Here is a 23,714-nt window from a genome sequence, read left to right as displayed (position 1 = left end):
CTCCTTCTTGCTGGTTCCTGAACTGGCCAGCTTATTTATACTAGGAGTTTCTCCGCCCCCCTCATTGGGGAAGTTCATACTCCCACAGGATTGTGGGATAGTCATTAGCCCCCAGCCAATCGCAAGTAGGCAGGTTATAACACAGCACTAAGTTGCTAAGTTGCCTGCATTGCAAGCAAAAGGCACAGAAAACCCCACGCAAAAATCTCCACTTCCATTTTCAGGGCTAATCGGGTTTACAAGGTGTGGTGGTATGTATTAGGGGTATTACGGTACCCTATGATGCCGAGAGGCTATTGGTGGATAGACGCTGGGTCCCGATTGGATCAGCCGCCTACAGGCTCCACCCAGTAAGGCGGAGTATATGAGCCCGGGTTCTCCCAGCAGCCGCATTCTCTAACTGTGCTGCTGGGGAACAAGTCTGCATAATAAAGCCATCGTTCAACTCCTTCTCATCTCGTCTCATGAGTGATTGATTGTGCTACACAAGGTAATTCATAACACTTCCTTATAGGATCAGAAGTGAAGCAGAGGAGCACTACATTTACACTAATGTGAAGATAATGATAAGAATAAAAATTGAGCATGAAATAGAGCTGCTGAAAGAAAAGTCTTGGTGTTTGGTGGAGCTGTACAGTATGCATACAGCATTTTCTTGCCAACTGTGGAAACACTTGGTATTCTTAACTTTACAATTATTGTCATAGAGGTCTACAGCAAAGAGCAGGCCATTCGCACATCGAGTCTGTGCCGGTCAAAAACAACCACTTATATATTCTAATTCCATTTCCTAGCACTTGTATGCCTTCGGATTGCAAGTGCACATCTAAATATTTCTTAAATGTTATGAGGGTCTCTGCATCCACCACCCTTACACGCAGCACGTTCTAGACTTCCAGCACCCTCTGAATAAAAAGGATTTTCCTCATATCTCCCCAAAACCTGCTGCCCCTTACCTTAAATCTATGCCCCCTGATCATTGATCCCTCCACCAAGGGGAAATGTTTCTTCCTGTCTATCTATGCCCCTCATAATTTTATACATCTCAATCATGTCCCCCTCAATCTTCTCTGCTCCAAGGAAAACAATGCAAATCTATCTAATCTTTTTCCATAACAAAAAGTCTCCAGCCCAGGCAATATCCTGGTAAATCTCCTCTGCACCCTTTCCAATGCTATTGCATCCTTCCTATAAAGTGAATTCCGAAACTGCACACAATACTCTAGCTGTGGCCTAACCAATGTTTTATACAATTCCAGCATAACCTCCCTGCTCTAAATCGCTTTGCCTCAGCCAATAAAGTCAATAGGCTTTCTAAACCACTGTATCCATCTGCTCTGCTACTTTAAGGGACCAGTGTGAAAGTCTTGGGAGACCGCGCAATCTGGATCCCGCCCACAATGCAGAACCCAGGGCGTCATTCTCCGACCCCCCGCCGGGTCGGAGAATGGCCGTCGTGAATCCCGCCCCCGCCGAAGTCTCCGAAGGGAGAAAAGTCGGCGGGGCGTTAATGGCGCCGCTGCCGCGGAGAATGTCACGGGTCTGCGCAAGGCAGCCGATTTTCGGCCTGCCGATATTCTCCCTTCCGGATGGGCCGAAGTCCCGTCGACGTGATGACCGTTCACGTCGACGTGAATCAAACCTCCTTTTCATCGGCGTGACCCGGTGCTCCAGGCTCACGCCGACCAGCGTGGATGTGAGTGACAGCCTGGGGGGTTGGCTCTGGGCAGGAAATGGCGTGGCCGCAGACTGATTGCCTGAGGAGAGGTGTGTCTCGGCTTGTGTGTGCGTGCGGCGGGGGGGGGGGGGGGGGGGGGGGGGGGGGGGTCCGTGCCGGGGTGGAGGTTGGGGGGGGTCCGTGCTGGGGTGGAGGTTGGGGGGGGGGTCCGTGCTGGGGTGGAGGTTGGGGGTTGGGGAGGGGGTCCGTGCCGGGGTGGAGGTTGGGGGGGGGTCCGTGCTGGGGTGGAGGTTGGGGGTTGGGGAGGGGGTCCGTGCCGGGGTGGAGGTTGGGGAGGGGTCCGTGCCGGGGTGGAGGTTGGGGAGGGGTCCGTGCTGGGGTGGAGGTTGGGGGTTGGGGAGGGGGTCCGTGCCGGGGTGGAGGTTGGGGGGGGGGTCCGTGCTGGGGTGGAGGTTGGGGGTTGGGGAGGGGGTCCGTGCCGGGGTGGAGGTTGGGGAGGGGGTCCGTGCCGGGGTGGAGGTCGGGGGGGGGTCCGTGCTGGGGTGGAGGTTGGGGGTTGGGGAGGGGGTCCGTGCCGGGGTGGAGGTTGGGGGGGGGGGTCCGTGCCGGGGTGGAGGTTGGGGGGGGGTCCGTGCTGGGGTGGAGGTTGGGGGGGGGGTCCGTGCTGGGGTGGAGGTTGGGGGTTGGGGAGGGGGTCCGTGCCGGGGTGGAGGTTGGGGGGGGGTCCGTGCTGGGGTGGAGGTTGGGGCTTGGGGAGGGGGTCCGTGCCGGGGTGGAGGTTGGGGAGGGGGTCCGTGCCGGGGTGGAGGTTGGGGGGGGGGTCCGTGCCGGGGTGGAGGTTGGGGGGGGGGTCCGTGCTGGGGTGGAGGTTGGGGGTTGGGGAGGGGGTCCGTGCCGGGGTGGAGGTTGGGGAGGGGGTCCGTGCCGGGGTGGAGGTCGGGGGGGGGTCCGTGCTGGGGTGGAGGTTGGGGGTTGGGGAGGGGGTCCGTGCCGGGGTGGAGGTTGGGGGGGGGGTCCGTGCTGGGGTGGAGGTTGGGGAGGGGGTCCGTGCCGGGGTGGAGGTCGGGGGGGGGTCCGTGCTGGGGTGGAGGTTGGGGGGGGGGGTCCGTGCCGGGGTGGGTGATGGGAGGGCAAATGAGTTGGTCCACCTGGCCAGGTGCCAGCCTCCAACAGTTGGACCCATGCGGTCCATGCCACCTGGCTGGGGGGAGGAGGGGATATGGGCAATGATGACATGTCGTCGTTCCCCTCCCCCCCACCAGGCCGTCATGTTTTCAGACCATCCAGCGATGTTGGCCGCCGTGGTGGCAGCCGCTCATGTCTATGTTGCCCTGGATGAGGAGGAGGAGGAGGAGGAGCGTGCCAGAGAGGCGGCGCAGGCTGCCGCAGAGGGGCAGGCGGCAGCCGCCCAGGCTGGAGAGACACCTGACCGACAGGACGAGGAGGGGGAGGAGGACGTCGCGGCCCCACGGCAACGGAGGCACCCGAGGGCGCCCCGTGTGTACCGGCCCCGGCAGTCATACCAGGACCTCACGGACCGGGAATGCAGGAGGAGACTCCGGATGAGCCGGGAAACCGTGGCACACATCTGCCACCTGCTGGCACACCTGTCACCGCGTGGCACTGGCGGGGGACACCCTCTCCCCGTGTCCGTCAAGGTTACGGTGGCCCTGAACTTTTATGCAACGGGGTCATTCCAGGCACCGAGTGGGGACCTGTCCGGCATATCGCAGACATCGGTGCATCGGTGCATCCGGGCAGTGACAGATGCCCTTTATGCCATGGCGCACCGCTACATCCGCTTCCCCGTGGACCGGGCCAGCCAAGATGCCCGGGCCGTGGGCTTCTCTGCCATTGCCGGGTTCCCCATGGTCCAGGGCGCGATCGATGGGATGCACGTCGCCGTGCGGCCACCTGCAGATAACAGGGCCGTGTTCACTAATAGGAAGGGGACCTATTCGATGAACGTACAGGTGGTCTGCGACCACCGCATGATGATCCTGCACGTCTGCGCCCGTCACCCAGGCAGTGTACACGACTCATTCGTGTTGTCGCGGTCATCCATCCCCGGCATGTACGAGGGACGCCATCCCCGGCTGAGGGGCTGGTTGCTGGGCGACAGGGGCTACCCATTGCGATCGTGGCTGATGACGCCTATACGGAGGCCACGCAATGAGGCGGAGAACCGCTACAATGATGCCCATGTAGCGACAAGGGGAGTGATCGAGAGGTGCTTTGGCGTGCTGAAGATGCGTTTCAGGTGCCTGGACCTCTCTGGGGGCGCCCTCCAGTATCGGTCAGATAGGGTCGGCCGCATCATTGTGGTGTGCTGCGTCCTGCACAACATAGCCCAGCAGAGGGGCGATGTGCCGCAGGCAGAGGAGGGCGGAGTGGAGGAGCAGCAGGAAGAGGCCCAGTCCTCCCCAGATGAGGGGGATGGGGGCAATGGTCAGGGCAGACGGGGTAGACACAGACGGGTGGCTGTCCACCGTTACCGGCTGGCCCAGCGGGCACGGGACAGACTGATAGACGCCCGCTTCACTGACTAGATGGGCGTGGGAATCGGGTAGTATGGCCACAGACCGCACACCATGACAACAGCCGACCACCCACACCCCCCACCCATCCACCCACCCAGCACCCTCACCCCCCTCCCCAACCCCACACACCCCACCCGCATGCACACCACCCCCCCACTCCCAATTGCCGATCCACCGGCGGCACAACGGGCCGGGCTCACCCAGTTGCGGGTGGACGCGTGTCTATCGCAGGCCATGGAGAATGATGACAACCCGCCTCCGATGAGCTCCTGGCTCTACATCGTTGGACTATGTCTGACCCATGGCCACAGTACCACCATCCACCCGGACCATCCCTGCATGCGGCTGTGACACTGCAGCGCACGGTCCCGTCCTCTGCCCGGGGGATGTTGATGGCGGCCCAGGGGGAAGGGGGCAGACTCACCTGGAGCTGAGGTAAGACCACCCCTCACACACACACTTGCGCTCAACGTACATGACACCCCCGCACACTTTGGACAGAGCACAAAGGCAGCTTCGGTAGGTGTAACATTGACTTTAATAACCAAAGGAGTTCATGCACGTGCCCTAGCGCCTAAAACTCATCTGTGCCCTGCACCCGTGCCAACTTACTCAGTGTCTAATTGTTTGGCCTTACGGGCCCTTTGACTACGTCTACGTGGTTCCCCAGACGGTACAGCAGAACTGGAGGTGGACTCCTGTGATTCCTGCCCTCTGACACTGGATCCCTTTGGCGGCCGTTTCCTGGGGCGTCCTGGCCTAGATGGGCCAGGCTGCGGCCCGGGCGACTGGGATGGCGAGCTGCCAGCCTGTCCTGCCCGTTGCCCACCCGATGCACCTGGGACGGAAGGGGGGGGAGTCCGAGGTGTCGCGGTGTACCGGGACCTCCCCTACAGAGGGAGCCGGGACGGACCACACCACCTCCTCCTCCCTCGGGGTGCCCGATGGCCCCCAGGCCTCTACATGGGTGGGGGATGCGAACGGACTGGCCATCCGACGCGCCCCCGACATCTGGCGCTGCCAGTCCTGGAGGCCCGTGCTGGTATCGACAGGGGTCTGCAGGTTTGCAGCCATGGAGCCCAGGGGGTTGTCGAACCCTGTCTGCGACAGTGCGACGCCAGCTCGCACATGGCCACTGGCGCCGATGCCCTCAGCGATGGCCTGCTGAGACTGGGCCATGGCCTGCAGAGACTGGGCCATGGCCTGCAGAGACTGGGCTATGGCCTGCTGAGACTGGGCCATGGCCTGCTGAGACTGGGCCATGGCCTGCTGAGACTGGGCTATGGCGTGCTGAGACTGGGCTATGGCGTTGAGCGCCTCTGCCATCTGGCGCTGGCACTGGCTCATGGCCTCCTGTGAGAGGGCAGCCATTTCCTGGGCCACAGACGCCGCCTGCACGGAAGGCCCCAGGCCTCGCAAACCGTTCCCCATGTCTGACACCGTCGCACCCATTGCCTCCACCGCGGACGCCACCCGTGCGGTGTCAGCCTGGGTGGCACGCATGACCGGGACCACTCCCAGCTCCTGGACGCGGGTGGACTCCTCCACCTGCGACCGCAGCCGCCGCAAGCCACCCGTCACCCTATTCGCTCGTCTCCGTGTCGGTGGTTGCATCGGATCTATGTGTGGGTGTGGTAACTGCAGGAACCCGGGATCCATCTGGGCGGCAGATGTTCGCTTGGCCTGGGCTGCCCTCCGACCGCCCGGTCCCTCTGCTGCTCCTACCTCCACCTGCTGTACCGGGACGGCTGTGTTGTGCGCACCAGTGAGTGTACCAGACGCCTCATCACTAAAGTGCCCAACCGTGGTGAGTGTTTCTGCGATGGTGGAGGGTGTTGGTGACAGCAGTGGCGTTGTGTCGTGCTCTTCGTCCCACTCTGAGTCCATGGCACTTTGGGGTGGGGGTTCGTCTCCACCCATCCACTCTGAGTCACTGTCCGGTATTTCGTCTTCCCGGGTAGGGGTGTCCCGGGTAGGGGTGTCCCGGGTAGTGCTGTCCCGGGTAGTGCTGTCCCGGGTAGTGCTGTCCCGGGTAGTGCTGTCCCGGGTAGGGGTGTCCCGGGTAGGGGTGTCCCGGGTAGGGGTGTCCCGGGTAGGGGTGTCCCGGGTAGGGGTGTCCTGGATAGTGGTGTCCTGGGTAGTGGTGTCCTGGCTCGGATGTGACGGGGGCCTGTGGCTGCCCCCCTCATCGCTGGGTGGTCGCTCCCGCACGTGACGGGGGTGTCGTCTCCCTGTTGCTCCAGGTCTCTCCGTCTCCCGTGGTCTCCGAGGGGCATCCTGCGGGCGGTCTGCATCTGCGGGGATGGGTGCCTGGACGTTTGGTCCTGCGATACACAATGAAGCATGCATGGTTAGACATCAGGCAGTGATCAGGTGATACGGGAGAGGGGGATATAGGGGAGGGGGGATATGGGGACGGGCTGTTGGTGGCTCACTTGCTCGTGGGGCCCCGACCTCTGCATCAGCAACCTCCCGGTCCTCAGGTCCGCCAGCCAGTTCCAGGGCCCTTTCCTCGTGTACGGTCAGTGGCCTCTCATCAGCGGGCCCTCCTCCAGTCCTCACATGCTCCCTATTGTTGTGTGCGCGCTTCTCCTGGGGGGGGGGGGGTGGTGGCAGGGGTAAAAGGCAACAGTGTTAGGCAGGTATATGAATGCACGCCATCGGTTGCGCGTGCATTGCAGAGGTTAAGGTTAGGGCTGGATTCACTTGGGGATATGGGGGAGGGGGGGAGATGGGGGAGGGGGGAATATGGGGGATATGGGGGAGGGGGAATATGGGGGAGGGGGGATATGGGGGATATGGGGAGGGGGGGATATGGGGGAGGGGGGATATGGGGGATATGGGGGAGGGGGGATATGGGGGAGGGGGGGATATGGGGGAGGGGGGATATGGGGGAGGGGGGGATATGGGAGATATGGGGGAGGGGGGGATATGGGGGAGGGGGGGATATGGGGGAGGGGGGGATATGGGGGAGGGGGGATATGGGGGAGGGGGGGGATATGGGGGAGGGGGGGATATGGGGGAGGGGGGGATATGGGGGAGGGGGGGATATGGGGGAGGGGGGGATTTGGGGGAGAGGGGATATGGGGGACGCTCACCCTGCCTGCTCTGACGAGGTCGTTCACCTTCTTGTGGCACTGGGTGCCTGTCCGTGGTGTTAGGGCCACAGCGGTGACGGCCTCTGCCACCTCCCTCCACAGACGCCGGCTGTGGCGTGGGGCAACTCTGCGGCCGTGCCCGGGATACAGGGCGTCCCTCCTCTGCTCCACCGCATCCAGGAGCGCCTCCACATCGCGTGACTCGAACCTCGGGGCTGAGCGACGGCCAGCCATCAAGTCGGGTGTTGCGGTCGGCTGTTCCGGTCGGGTGGGGGGGAGCTGCGCGGCCTTATGAGCCGTCACGCCGTGCAGCGCATATGACGCTGCACGGCGTGAACCACTGCGCAAGCGCGGATCCCGTTACGTCGCTGCTAGCCCATTTCGGGCCGCAGACTATCGGCCCATTTTTATGACGTGACGCAAGTGGGATTTGCGCCGTTTTTTGCGCCGATCGGCGGAGTTTCCGCCGATAACGGAGAATTTCGCCCCCAGTCTCACACGGCTGAGTTTAAAAACCCTCTTAGTGTGCTGACGCCGGATCGAATGGCCAGCCTGCATCTATCAGCCTCGCTGCAGAGACCCCAGCCTAGAGCTGATTAGTACTGGGCCCCACAAACAGGGACTGGGCCTACTGGCACATGTGAGGGAGGGTCTCCCAGATGATCGGAGGCACCTGGGTGGTCGGCCTCTGGCTAGGTTGGTTCCCTGGCATGGTTGTTGCCACCCAGGTGCTAGAACATAGAACATAGAAAAATACAGCACAGAACAGGCCCTTCGGCCCACAATGTTCTGCCGAACCTTTGTCCTACATTAATCATAGATTATCATTAAATTTACAGTGCAGAAGGAGGCCATTCAGCCCATTGAGTCTGCACCGGCTCTTGGAAAGAGCACCCTACCCAAAGTCAACACCTCCACCCAACACGAATGGCAATTTTGGACACTAAGGGCAATTTATCATGGCCAATCCACCGAACCTGCACATCTTTGGACTGTGGGAGGAAACCGGAGCACCCGGAGGAAACTCACGCAGACACGGGGAGGATGTGCAGACTCCGCACAGACAGTGACCCAAGCCGGAATCGAACCTGGGACCCTGGAGCTGTGGAGCAATTGTGCTAGCCACAATGCTACCGTGCTGCCCTTAAGAACAAATAAATCTACACTATATAATTTTACCGTAATCCATGTACCTATCCAATAGCTGCTTGAAGGTCCCTAATGTTTCCGACTCAACTACCACAGGCAGTGCATTCCATGCCCCCACTACTCTCTGGGTAAAGAACCTACCTCTGACATCCCCCCTATATCTTCCACCATTCACCTTGAATTTATGTACCCTTGTAATGGTTTGTTCCACCCGGGGAAAAAGTCTCTGACTGTCTACTCTATCTATTCCCCTGATCATCTTATAAACCTCTATCAAGTCGCCCCTCATCCTTCTCCGTTCTAATGAGAAAAGGCCTAGCACCCTCAACCTTTCCTCGTAAGACCTACTCTCCATTCCAGGCAACATCCTGGCAAATCTCCTTTGCACCTTTTCCAAAGCTTCCACATCCTTCCTAAAATGAGGCGACCAGAACTGTACACAGTACTCCAAATGTGGCCTTACCAAAGTTTTGTACAGCTGCATCATCACCTCACGGCTCTTAAATTCAATCCCTCTGTTAATGAACGCGAGCACACCATAGGCCTTCTTCACAGCTCTATCCACTTGAGTGGCAACTTTCAAAGATGTATGAACATAGACCCCAAGATCTCTCTGCTCCTCCACATTGCCAAGAATTCTACCGTTAACCCTGAATTTCGCATTCATATTTGTCCTTCCTGCGCTCTTCAGAGTTCCTCAGTGCAGGATATACAACTAAGTATGGCCTCTTCTGGGCATTCCCACCGGGAACCAGAAAATAAAAATGCCGTTCGATAGCAATGTCGTCACCGATGCCACAAGTGCTGGGAACAACCCCTAGATTCCCACACAGAACCGATCCTTTTCTTGGTTAAATTGCGTTGTGTTGCCAATCGACAAGTTAAACACCAAGCAGTCTAGAATTCAAATACTGGGTTATTGATTAAAATGTCTTTCGTTCTGTCACCCCATGTGACTGTATCAAAATCTCTGCGTCCTATTCAAACTTTTCTTCATCTTTCTCCCCCGAGGTTCTGTGAAATATAGGCTGATGGAGTGAGGACCCAAGCTATTTCCAGGGCTGAACGTTGTAAGTTCAACCAGAATGCCATAGTGGGCCGGATCTCGAATAACGATGAGTCCGAATACAGGAGGGAGATAGAGAACCTAGTGGAGTGGTGTACCGACAACAATCTCTCCCTCAATGCCAGCAAAACTAAAGAGCTGGTAATTGACTTCAGGAAGCAAAGTACTGTACACACCCCTGTCAGCATCAACGGGGCCGAGGTGAAGGCGGTTAGCAGTTTCAAATTCCTAGGGGTGCATATCTCCAAAAATCTGTCCTGGTCCACCCACGTCGACGCTACCACCAAGAAAGCACAACAGCGCCTATACTTCCTCAGGAAACTAAGGAAATTCGACATGTCCACATTGACTCTTACCAACTTTTACAGATGCACCATAGAAAGCATCCTATTGGGCTGCATCACAGCCTGGTATGGCAACTGCTCGGCCCAGGACCGCAAGAAACTTCAGAGAGTCGTGAACACCGCCCAGTCCATCACACGAACCTGCCTCCCATCCATTGACTCCATCTACACCTCCCGCTGCCTGGGGAAAGCGGGCAGTATAATCAAAGATCCCTCCCATCCGGCTTACTCACTCTTCCAACTTCTTCCATCGGGCAGGAGATACAGAAGTCTGAGAACACGCACAAACAGACTCAAAAACAGCTTCTTCCCCACTGTCACCAGACTCCTAAATTACCCTCTTATGGACTGACTTCATTAACACTCCACCCTGTATGCTTCATCCGATGCCAGTGCTTTTGTAGTTACATTGTATATGTTGTGTTGCCCTATTATGTATTTTCTTTTATTCCCTTTTCTTCTCATGTACTTAATGATCTGTTGAGCTGCTCGCAGAAAAATACTTTTCACTGTACCTCGGTACACGTGACAATAAACAAACCCAATCCAATGCAGGTATTAACCAATATCACAAATAATTTATTCAATCTATGTTGCACTCCCGTGGAATAAAAATAAATCCAACATGTGCCCATGATGCAATAATCGTTCTAATCTTGTCTCTGTTTTTATAATTTAATACAACCTACCAAAGATTAACTAGCATCTTAGTAAAATACCATTTTCCATATTGCTTTCTCTATACTTCTTCAGGAATATCATTATAGCCAGTTTTAGGCTGGTATTCTTTTTGTGCACTCAAAGAAATGTTCTGAAATGCCATTTAAATCAAAGTAATTCAAAACCCTACTTAACATATTCTAGTTATCGCTTATATTTCAAAGTACTGTATGTAGAATTATTTGAGGCTAAGAAAACTGTTTACATCTTTCCTTTCATATGGTTACAGCACCAATGAAACCAAGTGAATTCATCAACTTTTTTCTGCAAAGCATGTTTAAAGTACCATTAAACAAAACTGATACTTGATATTTCTAAAATAAAACATTGATCAGCCGAGCGACAGGAATCCTGTCTGCTCAGGGAAAATGAACAAAAATGGTAGGATGGAAAAACATTTTTAAGTACTCTACTAATGATTTAGTCTGTTTAGTTTGTTGCGGTATTAAATCACAGTTTAAATGACACATTTGTCTTTACCTAATTAATAGTCACCAGACCTTAATAGCATTCAATATGAATCAAACAAGAATCTTGTTTGTCTTGTTTGCACCATGATCCTCAATGCTTGCTAGCCACAAAATGACAGTTTGCATGTTTTATTTGTAGTCTGGGGTACCACTGACCCTCGCAAAGCAATCATGTACAAAACAAAGTTTTGTAAGGGCCACGAAGAATCCAGCAGGAGTTTTAAGGATACAAAGTAATAACATTTATTTACTATAACATATATACATAACAGTAGCAGTAACTTCCCTTGCTACATACTCCTTCCTGCTGGTTCCTGAACTGGCCAGCTTTATTTATACTAGGAGTTTACTAGTGGTTTCTCCGCCCCCCTCATTGGGGAAGCTCATACTCCCACAGGATTGTGGGATAGTCATTAGTCCCCAGCCAATGTTAAGTAGGCAGGTTATAACATCCCTCCCCCCCCCAAAGTCCAAGGAATCCACCGAAGACCCTGGCGAAGGAGGGCGTCGGACTCGTTTGGCCGCAGGCCGGACACTATTTGCACGCGGCGCTGGATCAGGCGGCGTGTAACGAGACGGAGACCGGCACTTCCGTGATGAGCGGCGCAACGGTTGTACATCCACGGCCCGTGGACCCGAGGATTCCCCCTCTGATGCATCCTGTGTCTCCATCTCGGAGTCAGAGTCTGCTGCCTCCGTCATTTCAGCGTCTCTCTCTCCATTCGGTCCCGTAACGACCTGCGCAGGCTTCGAGTGAGGCACCAGTGGAAGATTGAGGACTACCTTCCATTGTCTCTGGTCTCTGCGGCTGTAGAAATGAGCTCCGGGGGCGGGGAATCTTTTGAGGGGATAGTCTTCTGGACCGAACGTGGTCTACATGTTTTCACTGGAGACGACCCTGGTCTTGCACTTGGTAAGATATAGGGCCCGTTTGGCGAAAGATTACACCAGGAACCCATTGGGCACCACCAGCAAAATTCCGAACGAACACTGGGTCACCGGGTGCAAACTGCCGAATCGGACGATGCCGAGAAAATCCTTGTCCTTGCCGTTCTTGTGTGCGGCGTACTTTTGCGCCAATGTCTGGGAAAACCATACTAAGGCGGGTGCGAAGTCTCCGGCCCATTAGGAGCTCTGCGGGAGCTACCCCAGTCACTGCATGGGGGATGGTCCTGTATGTAAACAAAAAGCGAGCCAGTCTTGTGTCCATTGATCCGGAAGACTGCTTTTTAGGCCTCTTTTGAATGTCTGCACTGCACGCTCTGCCAACCCATTTGAAGCCGGGTGGTAAGGGGCAGTGCGGATATGGCGGATGCCGTTCATCTTCGTGAACCTCGCAAACTCCTCACTCGTGAATGGAGTGCCGTTATCCGTGACCAGCACCTCGGGGAGGCCATGCGTACTAAACGATAAACGTATCTTTTCAATTGTTGCGCAGGACGTTGTCCCCTGCATCTGATGCACCTCTAGCCATTTGGACTGGGCGTCAATTAGTAGAAGGATCATGGATCCTTGAAAAGGGCCTGCGAAATCTGCATGCAAGCGTGCCCAAGGCCGCCCTGGCCATTCCCAGTGATGTAGGGGCGCGGCCGGCGGAAGCTTCTGATGCTCCTGGCAAATGGAGCAGTTTTGGGCCACCTTCTCAATGTCGGTGTCGAGGCCTGGCCACCAGACATAACTCCGGGCCAACATTTTCATTTTGGTCACGCCTGGATGCCCATTGTGCAAATCTGTTAGTATCAGCTCCTGGCCTTTTGCCGGGACAATCACACGCGTCCCCCACAAGAGGATGCCGTCTTCCATGCTGAATTCTGACAGCTTGGAGGAAAATGCCCGCAACTCGCCTGGGAGCTGTCGATGCTGCCCACCATACAGGACTATGTGCCGAACCTTTGACAGGACTGGCTCCGTCTGGGTCCACTCACGGATCTGTGATGCCGTGACAGGCAAGGTGTCCATAAAGTTTAGGGTTGCAACCACCTCACCGGTCGTGGGGGTCGACATGGGGCCGGTCGATAAAGGCAATCGGCTCAGTGCGTCGGCATTTGCTATCTGCGTACCTGGCTTGTGCTCCAGAGGCCGAGAGCGCGGGACAGACCGACCGAGGCCGAGAGGGCGTGACAGACAGACCGAGGCCGAGAGCGCGGGACAGACTGACCGAGGCCGAGAGCGCGGGACAGACCGAGGCCGAGAGCGCGGGACAGACCGACCGAGGCCGAGAGCGCGGGACAGACAGACCGAGGCCGAGAGCGCGGGACAGACCGACGGAGGCTGAGCGCGTGACAGACAGACCGAGGCCGAGAGGGCGTGACAGACAGACCGACGCCGAGAACGCGGGACAGACAGACCGAGGCCGAGAGGGCGGGGCAGACAGACCGAGGCCGAGAGGGCGGGGCAGACAGACCGAGGCCGAGAACGCGGGACAGACAGACCGAGGCCGAGAGCGCGGGACAGACCAACGGAGGCTGAGAGCGCGTGACAGACAGACCGAGGCCGAGAGGGCGTGACAGACAGACCGAGGCCGAGAGCGCAGGACAGACTGACCGAGACCAAGAGCGCGGGACAGACCGACGGAGGCCGAGAGCGCGGGACAGACCGACCGAGGCCGAGAGCGCGGGACGGACCGACCGAGGCCGAGAGCGCGGGACGGACCGACCGAGGCCGAGAGCGCGGGACGGACCGACCGAGGCCGAGAGCGCGGGACGGACCGACCAAGGCCGAGATCGCGGGACAGACCGACAGAGGCCGAGAGCGCAGGACTGACCGACGGAGGCCGAGAGCGCGGAGAAGACTGACCAAGGCCGAGAGCGCGGGACAGACCGACCAAGGCCGAGAGCGCGGGGCAGACAGACCGAGGCCGAGAGCGCCGGGCACACCGACTGAGGCCAAGAGCACGGGACAGCCAGACCGAGGCCGAGAGCGCGGGACGGACCGACCGAGGCCGAGAGCGCGGGACGGACCGACCGAGGCCGAGAGCGCGGGACGGACCGACCGAGGCCGAGAGCGCGGGACGGACCGACCGAGGCCGAGAGCGCGGGACGGACCGACCGAGGCCGAGAGCGCGGGACGGACCGACCGAGGCCGAGAGCGCGGGACGGACCGACCGAGGCCGAGAGCGCGGGACGGACCGACCGAGGCCGAGAGCGCGGGACGGACCGACCGAGGTCGAGAGCGCGGGACCGACCAACCGAGGCCGAGAGCGCGGGACCGACCAACCGAGGCCGAGAGCGCGGGACAGACTGACTGAGGCCGAGAGCACGGGACAGACTGACCGAGGCCGAGAGCACGGGACAGACTGACCGAGGCCAAGAGCACGGGACAGACTGACCGAGGCCAAGAGCACGGGACAGACTGACCGAGGCAGAGAGTGCGGGCAGACTGACCGAGGCCGAGAGCACGGGACAGACTGACCGAGGCAGAGAGTGCGGGCAGACTGACCGAGGCCGAGAGCACAGGACAGACTGACCGAGGGCGAGAGCGCGGGACAGACTGACCGAGGCCGAGAGCGTGGGAGCACCGAGAGCGTGGGGGCACCGAGAGCGCGGGTGAAAACATCTGACTATTTCTGATAGGTAAAAAGGATCATTAATTAACCTTTTAATTATAGATTTAATAAGCTCAGTTTTGAAATCATTTTAAAATGGATTCCATCATGACACTGCAAAACTGTACAAACGTAACATCAGTGTGCAAAGCACAGAGCTTGCAGAAATAAGACACAGCTTTTGAAACAATTTACAAATGAGCTAAAAGCAAATGCAACATTTCTACTGAAGGTCAAATTGACATTATAGTTCATATTAGCTTTCCATTGTCCGAAAGAAGGAATTGTAGGATTCAGCACATACCAGTCCAATGATAAGAACAGAGTTTGCATTCCAACACACACTAAAGAACTGTAAGATGCAACATGGCTGATAACTCAAACTTAATGTTGCATATTGAAGACTGACAACCCAATCATCGAATCAAATGTATTGAAGACTCACCCAAACCAATCAGCATGTTGCAGGGGTAGGAATAGATTGACTTAGACTGATAACAAATTCCTTAAACGTAATAGTTCAGGCTATCATTCTCCATTCTAGAATCATCCTGTACTGTTTGCCTAGCTATTTACTATCTTTGTTTCATATTTTCCATTTCCACTTCTAACCTGCGCAGCTGTTTGCTTTGAGCAAAGAAACTGCTATTGTATTTTGAATTCAAGTCATTCTGTAAGTTACTAAGTATAATCATCTCAAGTAAAGCCTTCTGCAGGGGCCTGTATTGAGAACATTTGATTTTGTAACACAAGAAGATTATACCCTCTTTTATAATCAGTAGATACCAATAAAATTTCATTTCGGACCCGAGAAGTGTAGTGCGAATTTCTGCCCACTAAAGTGTATAGGAGAATACATTAACGTAAGAGCAGTCTTCATCAATCGGCGTAGTGGCAGAGGGTAGGAGATAGCAGAGCCGGAGGCGGTCGGAAGGAATCGGAGGAAATCGGAAGACCAAAGATCATGCCGTTAAGAGAAAGACCAGAAGGATGGAAGGCATCTATCCAAAAAACGGCGAGACTGTGGTAAGAAATTATTTTTTCACCCATTACAGGTCTTAAAGCCGCACCGGCTAGTGCAACGACCCCCTCTAGAAAGGACCAATAAAGAAAGAGCTATTCAACGGGTGCAGGCCGTACAACTAAATAAATACAACTGCCAAGCTGTGAAGGTGTCATTTCAAACAGCGCGCGACGACATCAGTATTTTACTGATTTATGCAGTCGCTAACGATAAGTTTGAATACGACCACCTGTTTGCGACCAAAAAATTCAATTTTAAGGCAGGATTTATGGCGGAAGAAAGTCTTAAAGTAAACCCTGTTCCTTCCAAGGGTAGAGCACGGCTTCCCACAACTTCAAAGGGAGGCCAAGCTGTACCAGAGATATCGATTGACGATATTTTGGGAGACCTTAAATCTTCTATTTATAGACATTTTGGATTGTCTAAAGTAACTACGAAAATTGAATCAAAATATGTCATCCCTAAAGGACAGTGGTCCATTGACGACATTAAATGAGACTGAGGGAAAACCACACGATTGACCAACAAAAAAATGTATGAAAAGGTCTTTTGTAGTAATGGGACAGCTCTGTAAGCAACAAGAAACAATCACAAACACAAACCACAATTGCGAACTTAAATCTGCCAAAGAAAAACTCGTGGCAGTCATTGACCAATTGCGAGCTCCAAAATCTAAGCTCGAAAAATCTGATCAAACTGGAACACTATTGGCAGACTCGAACTACAGAACTCAGCAATTACTATTACAAATAGTGAACTCCAAAAGAGAAATACTGACTCAGAATCTACAGTTCGACAGTTAAGATCACAAATTGATGGACTAAAAACTGAAAATAACCATTTACTTAAGGAAAAAAATACTTTGGCGAATGAAATGGACACCATGAAATGTCATAACAAATTAGTGACAGACAAATTAACGGCTCAGAAGCCTGCAAATCTGTCTTTAAAACCTCAGCTATATCTCAATGCTCCAAAGCAAACAACTCTGCCAGAGCCAGATGTAGAAATAATTCTAATCAAGACTGTACCGCTTGCAGATCCCACAATGCAGGATCCGCAAGCTGCTGCTGATATGACAACTATCATTCCGGGTTCAAGGGCCCTTGTCCCCATGAACAAGCTGTTATCTCACTCGAAGACCAACCAAGACATACTGCTGGCCCCAATTCAAAAGCCTCTCTTGGCAGCTTTAACAGACTCCGAGATTGTTAAAGGAAGCCTGTTCAATTGAACCATGATAATTACAAAAAGAACGGGCCTAGTGGCAGACAAAGTGTAATACAACTAAACCCATTCAGGACCAAACAGCTTAAAGTTGAAGTGACAAAAACAACGGCATGTGTTCAAAACCATTTAAAAGATCCCACAGATTATGATGAAATGTTTGAAACAGTTTGGAAGGAGTTTTCTGGAATGGAATTCGAGCCAAGAGAGGAAAACTGGGATGTGAGTACATTAGGACCATTCAAAACCGCTTTTGTCGCTGGTTTAAGACCAGAATTGACTACAGCTTTAAACTGGGAGCTAGTGGGTACTACCTTCAGGACGTTCATAGAACAATGGATTAAACTAGACTGTAGCTTGCAAGTTAAAAACCCTAACAGACCTCAGCCCCTGTCCGAAACAGCGACTGCTAAAAATAGCACAGCAGTCGCAACAGAAATGACTTCTTTTCCTCCTCCAGTAACACCAACTCCAATCCCTGTTTTTACTCCGATAAAGAATTCCAGAAAAGATAAGCAATGCCTTTTCTGTGGTGAAGATGGCCATTTTGCAAATTTGTGCACTTTCAGAATACAGAGAATCAGGTTTCATGATTACAAAATGGATTTCTTCGACCAAGACCTGATTTCTGACTACAGCGATAAGCCCCACGTCACGTATCACCAAAAAGGCTATAGCTACGCAACACAATAGTTCATTGCCAGGAACTATTAACTTGAGAAGGGCAAACTGTCATTTGATGAATCATGCTTTATTAATTATTGTAAAAAAAATTAACAAGTTTTGTTAGTTCTGCTTACCAACAGATTAGGCATAGCAAGATTAGAAGCTGGCGAATCCATCTACAGAAAACCAAGTTCATTCAGAGCAAGATTGATTCAGTCATATATTCAACAAGTTATTGCGTTTAGTATTTTAAAATAATGTTTAAAATTAGTTTGGAAATTAAAACTTCATACAATGTGGAAGCGGTTTTAAACTCTGATTTAAAAAAAAATTAAAACCTCTAGGATCCAAGACAGGGGTTTGAAAAGATAACCCATGTTCAGAGCACACTGTTCCCAATAAAAAGATAAGGATGAGTTTGGCAGCAATCCAATTTTAACTCGCCTGTCCATTCCAAGTTATCCGCCTCTTTTTGTGTCTGTACAGAAATTAACCAGTTCAGCAGGCATGATTGATTTGTTCTAAAAAAAAAAAAAATTTTGAGAGACAGTTAACAATTCATTGCTGTTTTTTTTTAACAAACATTTTATTGAGGTATTTTTGGTATTATAACAACAACAAAATAAACAAAGTATATGAAACTATAAACATAGTGCAAAAGCCGTCTCCTTCCCTTACAGGTCCCACCTTTCTTAACCCCCTACTCTAAGCTAAACTACCCCTCCCCCCCCCCGTTCTGCTGACAATTAATTTTCCGCGAAGAAGTCAACAAACGGTTGCCATTTCCGGGCGAACCCTAACAGTGACCCTCTCAAGGGGGTTTCAGTTGATTTTCTCCGAACAGAGAAAGCTAGCCAAGTCCGATAGCCAGGTCTCCGACGTCGGGGGCTTTGAGTCCCTCCAAGCTAAAATATCCGTCTCCGGGCTACCAGGGAAGCAAAGGCCAGAACGTTTGCCTCTTTCTCCTCCTGGATTCCCGGGTCTTCTGACACCCCGAAAATCGCCACCTCTGGACTCAGCGCCACCCTTGTTTTTAACACCGTGGACATGACGTCCGCAAACCCCTGCAAAAATCCCCAAAGCTTCGGGCCTGTCCAGAACATATGGACATGGTTCGCCGGTCCTCCCGCACATTTTGCACACCTGCCTTCCACCCCAAAGAATCTGCTCATCCGGGTCACTGGCATGTGAGCCCGGCGGTGAACGACCTTAAATTGTATCAGGCTGAGCCTGGCACATGTTGCGGACGCGTTGACTCTGCTCAACGCGTCCGCCCATAGACCATCCTCTATTTCTCCACCCAGCTCCTCCTCCCACTTGCGCTTCAGCTCCTCGGTCTGCATCTCCTCTGACTCCTAAGTTCCTTGTAAATGTCAGAGACGCTCCCTTCTCCTACCCACTCTCTGGAAACTACCCTGTCCTGAATCCCCCTTAGCGGTAGGAGCGGGAAGGTTGACACCTGTTTACGTAGGAAATCCCGCACCTGCAGATACCTGAAATTGTTTCCCCTCACCAACCCAAACTTCTCCTCCAGCGCCCTCATACTCGGAAAGCTCCCCTCTATAAACATATCCCCCAACCTCTCAATCCCTGCTTTCCGCCATATCCGGAACCCCCCCATCCATACTTCCCGGGGCAAACCGATGATTATTACAGATTGGGGACCAGACCGATGCTCCCTCTGCTCCCACAGGTCTCCTCCATTGCCCCCAGACTCTCAGGGCCACCACCACCACGGGGCTTGTGGAGTACCGTGCCGGCGGGAACGGCGGAGGTGCAGTTACCAACGCCCCCAGACTGGTGCCCTTGCATGAAGCCGCCTCCACACGCTCCCATGCCGACCCCTCATTACTCAGTTTTAACAAGCCGACAGAATCTCACTGGTAATCAAACATTTATGAACCGATGGTAAATAGAGGAAATTGCCCACTATTCTTCTTATAACGGAACCTATTTTATTTGTAACGACCATAAGCCACTCTATCCAGGCCTTGCAATATCCTGTAAGTTTCAATAAGGTTCCCCCTCATGCTTCTAAACTCCAACGAGTGCAGACCCAGAGTCCTCAAACGTTCTTCATACGACAAATTCTTCATTCCAGGGATCATTCTTGTGAACCCTGGACCCTTTCCAAGGCCAACATCCTTCCTTCGATATGGGGCCCAAAATATTCCAAATGGGGTCTGACCAGAGCCTTATCCAATCTCAATTCCCTGGTCTTGTCCCTCTTGACATGAATGCCAACATTGCATTTGCCTTCTTAACTGCCGACTGAACCTGCACATTAACCTTAATAAGGAATCCCAATTCCCTTTGTGCTTCTGATTTCCGAAGCATGTCCCCGACAAAGCATACCCCTGGCTTCCAAAATTTTGGTCAGGGTCTTGCTATTTAGGATACGCAATGCCAGCTATCCATCATTTTCCTCATCTCCCTTCTCTATCAGGCCGACCCACTCAAAGAAATAAGCGTGCCCTCACTACACGAGATGCAATCTTTGCCAAAACTATTCTTTTCTATTGAGAAACAAAAGTGGCCAACGAATCAGATAAAATAACAACCTAATTATACCGCCACTGCCCTAGATAAAATCTCTGATGAAATGCGAGCCATTCAAACCGTGGCTTTACAAAATCGAATGGCACTTGACTATGGGTTAACCGAAAAAGGTGGCACCTGCGCCCTGATTAGTGCAGAATGTTGTACCTTTATCCCAGATAATTAGAAAAAAATTACAGATTTGGCCACATACATTCAAGAAGACGTCAGAAGGCTTGGCACACCCTCAGATATCTCTATTTGGGGAAAACTTTCCAGATGGTTGGGTGGCACAGGAGTTAACATCATTCAGGGACTTTTGCTATTTTTGTATATTTGGACTTATCATTTACGTACTAATGTTGCTGATCAGATACCTTGGCTAATTCATGCCTACCAATAGTGCCCCACCAATCCACGTGGTTCATCGTAATCCATATGCACCACCAGCCAAGAACATCAAAATCGAAAGTTTCTGTTGATTTCTTATTCACTACATTATTATTGGATTTCTTAATCATTTATTAGTGAATTATTATTAATAATTTTATTGCTGAATTAGATAATCAATTTTGATAATCATGTTCCCAATTACTACTAAATCATATACTCAACTTCAGTTATTTTACTGTATAATCATTTTATTTGTATACATGAAATAATTATTATTAATTGTTTATTACTGAATTATGTAATCATGGTATCAATTTTTAATCAATATATCAATTTTTAATAAGTATATCAATTTTTAATCAGTATATCAATGTTTTAAGCAATTTTTACTAAGTCATCTAATCGATATATTATCAACTTCAATTATTAATGTATTAATATTTTACGATATTTTCATTTGATTTCTTTTATTGATTATTGGGGAAGGCCGAGGGCGCGGGGAAGGCCGAGGGCGCGGGGAAGGCCGTGGGCGCGGGGGAAGGCCGTGGGCGCGGGGGAAGGCCGAGGGCGCGGGGGAAGGCCGAGGGCGCGGGGGAAGGCCGAGGGCGCGGGGGAAGGCCGAGGGCGCGGGGGAAGGCCGAGGGCGCGGGGGAAGGCCGAGGGCGCGGGGGAAGGCCGAGGGCGCGGGGGAAGGCAGAGGGCGCGGGGGAAGGCAGAGGGCGCGGGGGAAGGCAGAGGGCGCGGGGGAAGGCAGAGGGCGCGGGGGAAGGCAGAGGGCGCGGGGGAAGGCAGAGGGCGCGGGGGAAGGCAGAGGGCGCGGGGGAAGGCAGAGGGCGCGGGGGAAGGCAGAGGGCGCGGGGGAAGGCAGAGGGCGCGGGGGAAGGCAGAGGGCGCGGGGGAAGGCAGAGGGCGCGGGGGAAGGCAGAGGGCGCGGGGGAAGGCAGAGGGCGCGGGGGAAGGCAGAGGGCGCGGGGGAAGGCCGAGGGCGCGGGGGAAGGCCGAGGGCGCTGGGGAAGGCCGAGGGCGCGGGGGAAGGCCGAGGGCGCGGGGGAAGGCCGAGGGCACGGGGGAAGGCCGAGGGCACGGGGGAAGGCCGAGGGCACGGGGGAAGGCCGAGGGCACGGGGGAAGGCCGAGGGCACGGGGGAAGGCCGAGGGCACGGGGGAAGGCCGAGGGCACGGGGGAAGGCTGAGGGCGCGGGGAAGGCTGTGGGCATGGGGGAAGGCCGAGGGCGCGGGGGAAGGCCGAGGGCGCGGGGGAAGGCCGAGGGCGCGGGGGAAGGCCGAGGGCGCGGGGGAAGGCCGAGGGCGCGGGGGAAGGCCGAGGGCGCGGGGGAAGGCCGAGGGCGCGGGGGAAGGCCGAGGGCGCGGGGGAAGGCCGAGGGCGCGGGGAAGACCGAGCGAGCACAGGATTAAGGATGAGGAAGACAACTATAAGAGGAAACAGGAAAGTAACAGGCGATCCACATCAGGAGGGACCATCTCTTCAAAGATCACCATTGAGTAATGTCCTCCACTGTCAGACTTCACTGTCAGCACATGCCTTCCCTCCCAGAACTGATGATCTATCAAGAAATCCAGAATATGCACACATCCTTTCAACCCCTTCCTCATAAACAATGTAACAAAAATGACCAATTCCACCACTACCCAGAATGCATCTATAGCAATTCAATCATGGCATAATGAACAGCACTTATAACTGTTAAGCTATTTACCCTGGCGCTTACTGCTATTGCCTACTCTTGTAATTCTGCAAGGTGAAACTCAAGTTACTGCAGCACACAAGGTGAATGGCTGCTGAGAATTTGAAGGAGGTATTTTGGTCCTGCAACACCCGAAAGATGCCCTGGGCCGTGTGATGGTCCTGACTCAGCCTGCAGCTTCTCAACATGGGCCTGAGTTGTCTGGTTCACCTCGCTGACAGGCAGCTGCAAGGGTAACGGTGGAGTTGCAGGGAATGGAGCTGCAATGTTACCATCCAGAGAGAGGCGGGGAGATTCTTGTTGCATGATTCCCAGAACATAACTTCAAGTCCTCTGTTCAGTCCAGATCTGGTAGAGGACTGATCTGTGAGGATTGGAGCAACTCTGCAAGCCTCCTGAGGAAGGAGCAGCGTTCCGAAAGCTAGTGATATCGAAACAAACCTGTTGGACTTTAACCTGGTGTTGTAAGACTTCTTACTGTGCTCACCCCAGTCCAACGCCGGCATCTCCACATCAAGGCTACCATCGACACCGCAAACCGCCATTCACCTGAGGAAGGACCAGCGCTCCGAAAGCTAGTGATATCGAAACAAACCTGTTGGACTTTAACCTGGTGTTGTAAGACTTCTTACTTAGAAGATACAAGTAGTGCATTGGAAAATGTTGGGGCCTCCATTACAGCACTTTGTCATTCCATGGAATGTGTTTTGCTGTTCTATGGAAACTCTGATGATTGCAGTGAAAGGTGCAACCGCAATCACCAGACACTGCGTGATGTCAACCTCCAGACATCACTGGTGAACTTGGTCTGCCACAGATCAAGCTGGAGACATCCTACCTCTTCCTTCAGGGAGGTACGGTGACTCTTCCTCCTCCTCTTATTCCTCTATTGGGGGGCTGGGGATGCGAGGCGGATCTTGCTCCTGAGACCTGCAAGGATAAAGGTTAGGGTGCTTTGTAAAGAAGGACTACAGGAGAATTTGTGTGATGACACCATAAGGAGCTTTGAAATGAGGATTGGTTTAGAGATTTGTTGATCAGAAATAGTGTGGATGTGTAAGGAAACTTGAATGACCACATGCCTCTTGGCATTATGCATTCTGGGGAGCCTCAAGCTACAGCGTTTCCCTGTGATCACAGCCAGTTCTGCCGCCTGAAGGGGAGTGATACTGTGCTTCCTCTCCGCCCAGTCAGGTTCTTCCAGAAACTAGTATGTGCTATCTTATCTGGCGAATATAAAGTGTACTGGAAGATGAGTTTGTGTGGGTGTGTAGCGTCTCAGTAGTAAGAGGAAGTGTGGACCATATTAGGAACCAAAAAGATCTATGTATGGAGACAAAAGGCATGGTTGAGGTACTAAATTATTACTTTTCATCTGCCTATACCAAGGAAGGAGATTCAGCCCATGTCATAGAGAAAGAGAAGGTAACTGAGACACTGGATAGACTGAAGATTAATAACAGGATGTTGAGAAAGGCTGGCTGTACTTGAAAGTTCATAGATTACCAGGACCGGGTGGGATGCATTCAAGGATGCTGAGAGAATTAAGGGT

The 23,714-nt window shown here is 53.5% G+C and overlaps 1 protein-coding gene across 2 annotated transcripts in view; it reads right to left on the bottom strand.

The window, feature by feature from the left end:
• The window catches only part of LOC140408650 (uncharacterized), a 1,063,199-nt gene that overhangs the window by 1,032,092 nt on the left and 7,393 nt on the right, over positions 1-23,714 (bottom strand). The window contains exons 2-3 of one of the 2 annotated variants that reach the window (XM_072496138.1): positions 23,001-23,092; positions 17,971-18,047 (exon numbers count right to left, since the gene is read on the bottom strand). The gene's annotated coding sequence lies outside the window, so the exon portion shown is untranslated. The remainder of the gene's footprint in view (positions 1-17,970; positions 18,048-23,000; positions 23,093-23,714) is intronic. The other variant, XM_072496139.1, reaches the window with a different exon arrangement.

Source organism: Scyliorhinus torazame, chromosome 3, assembly GCF_047496885.1.
Source record: "Scyliorhinus torazame isolate Kashiwa2021f chromosome 3, sScyTor2.1, whole genome shotgun sequence".
Lineage (NCBI taxonomy): Eukaryota > Metazoa > Chordata > Chondrichthyes > Carcharhiniformes > Scyliorhinidae > Scyliorhinus > Scyliorhinus torazame.
This window is presented reverse-complemented; position numbering and strand designations above follow the sequence as displayed.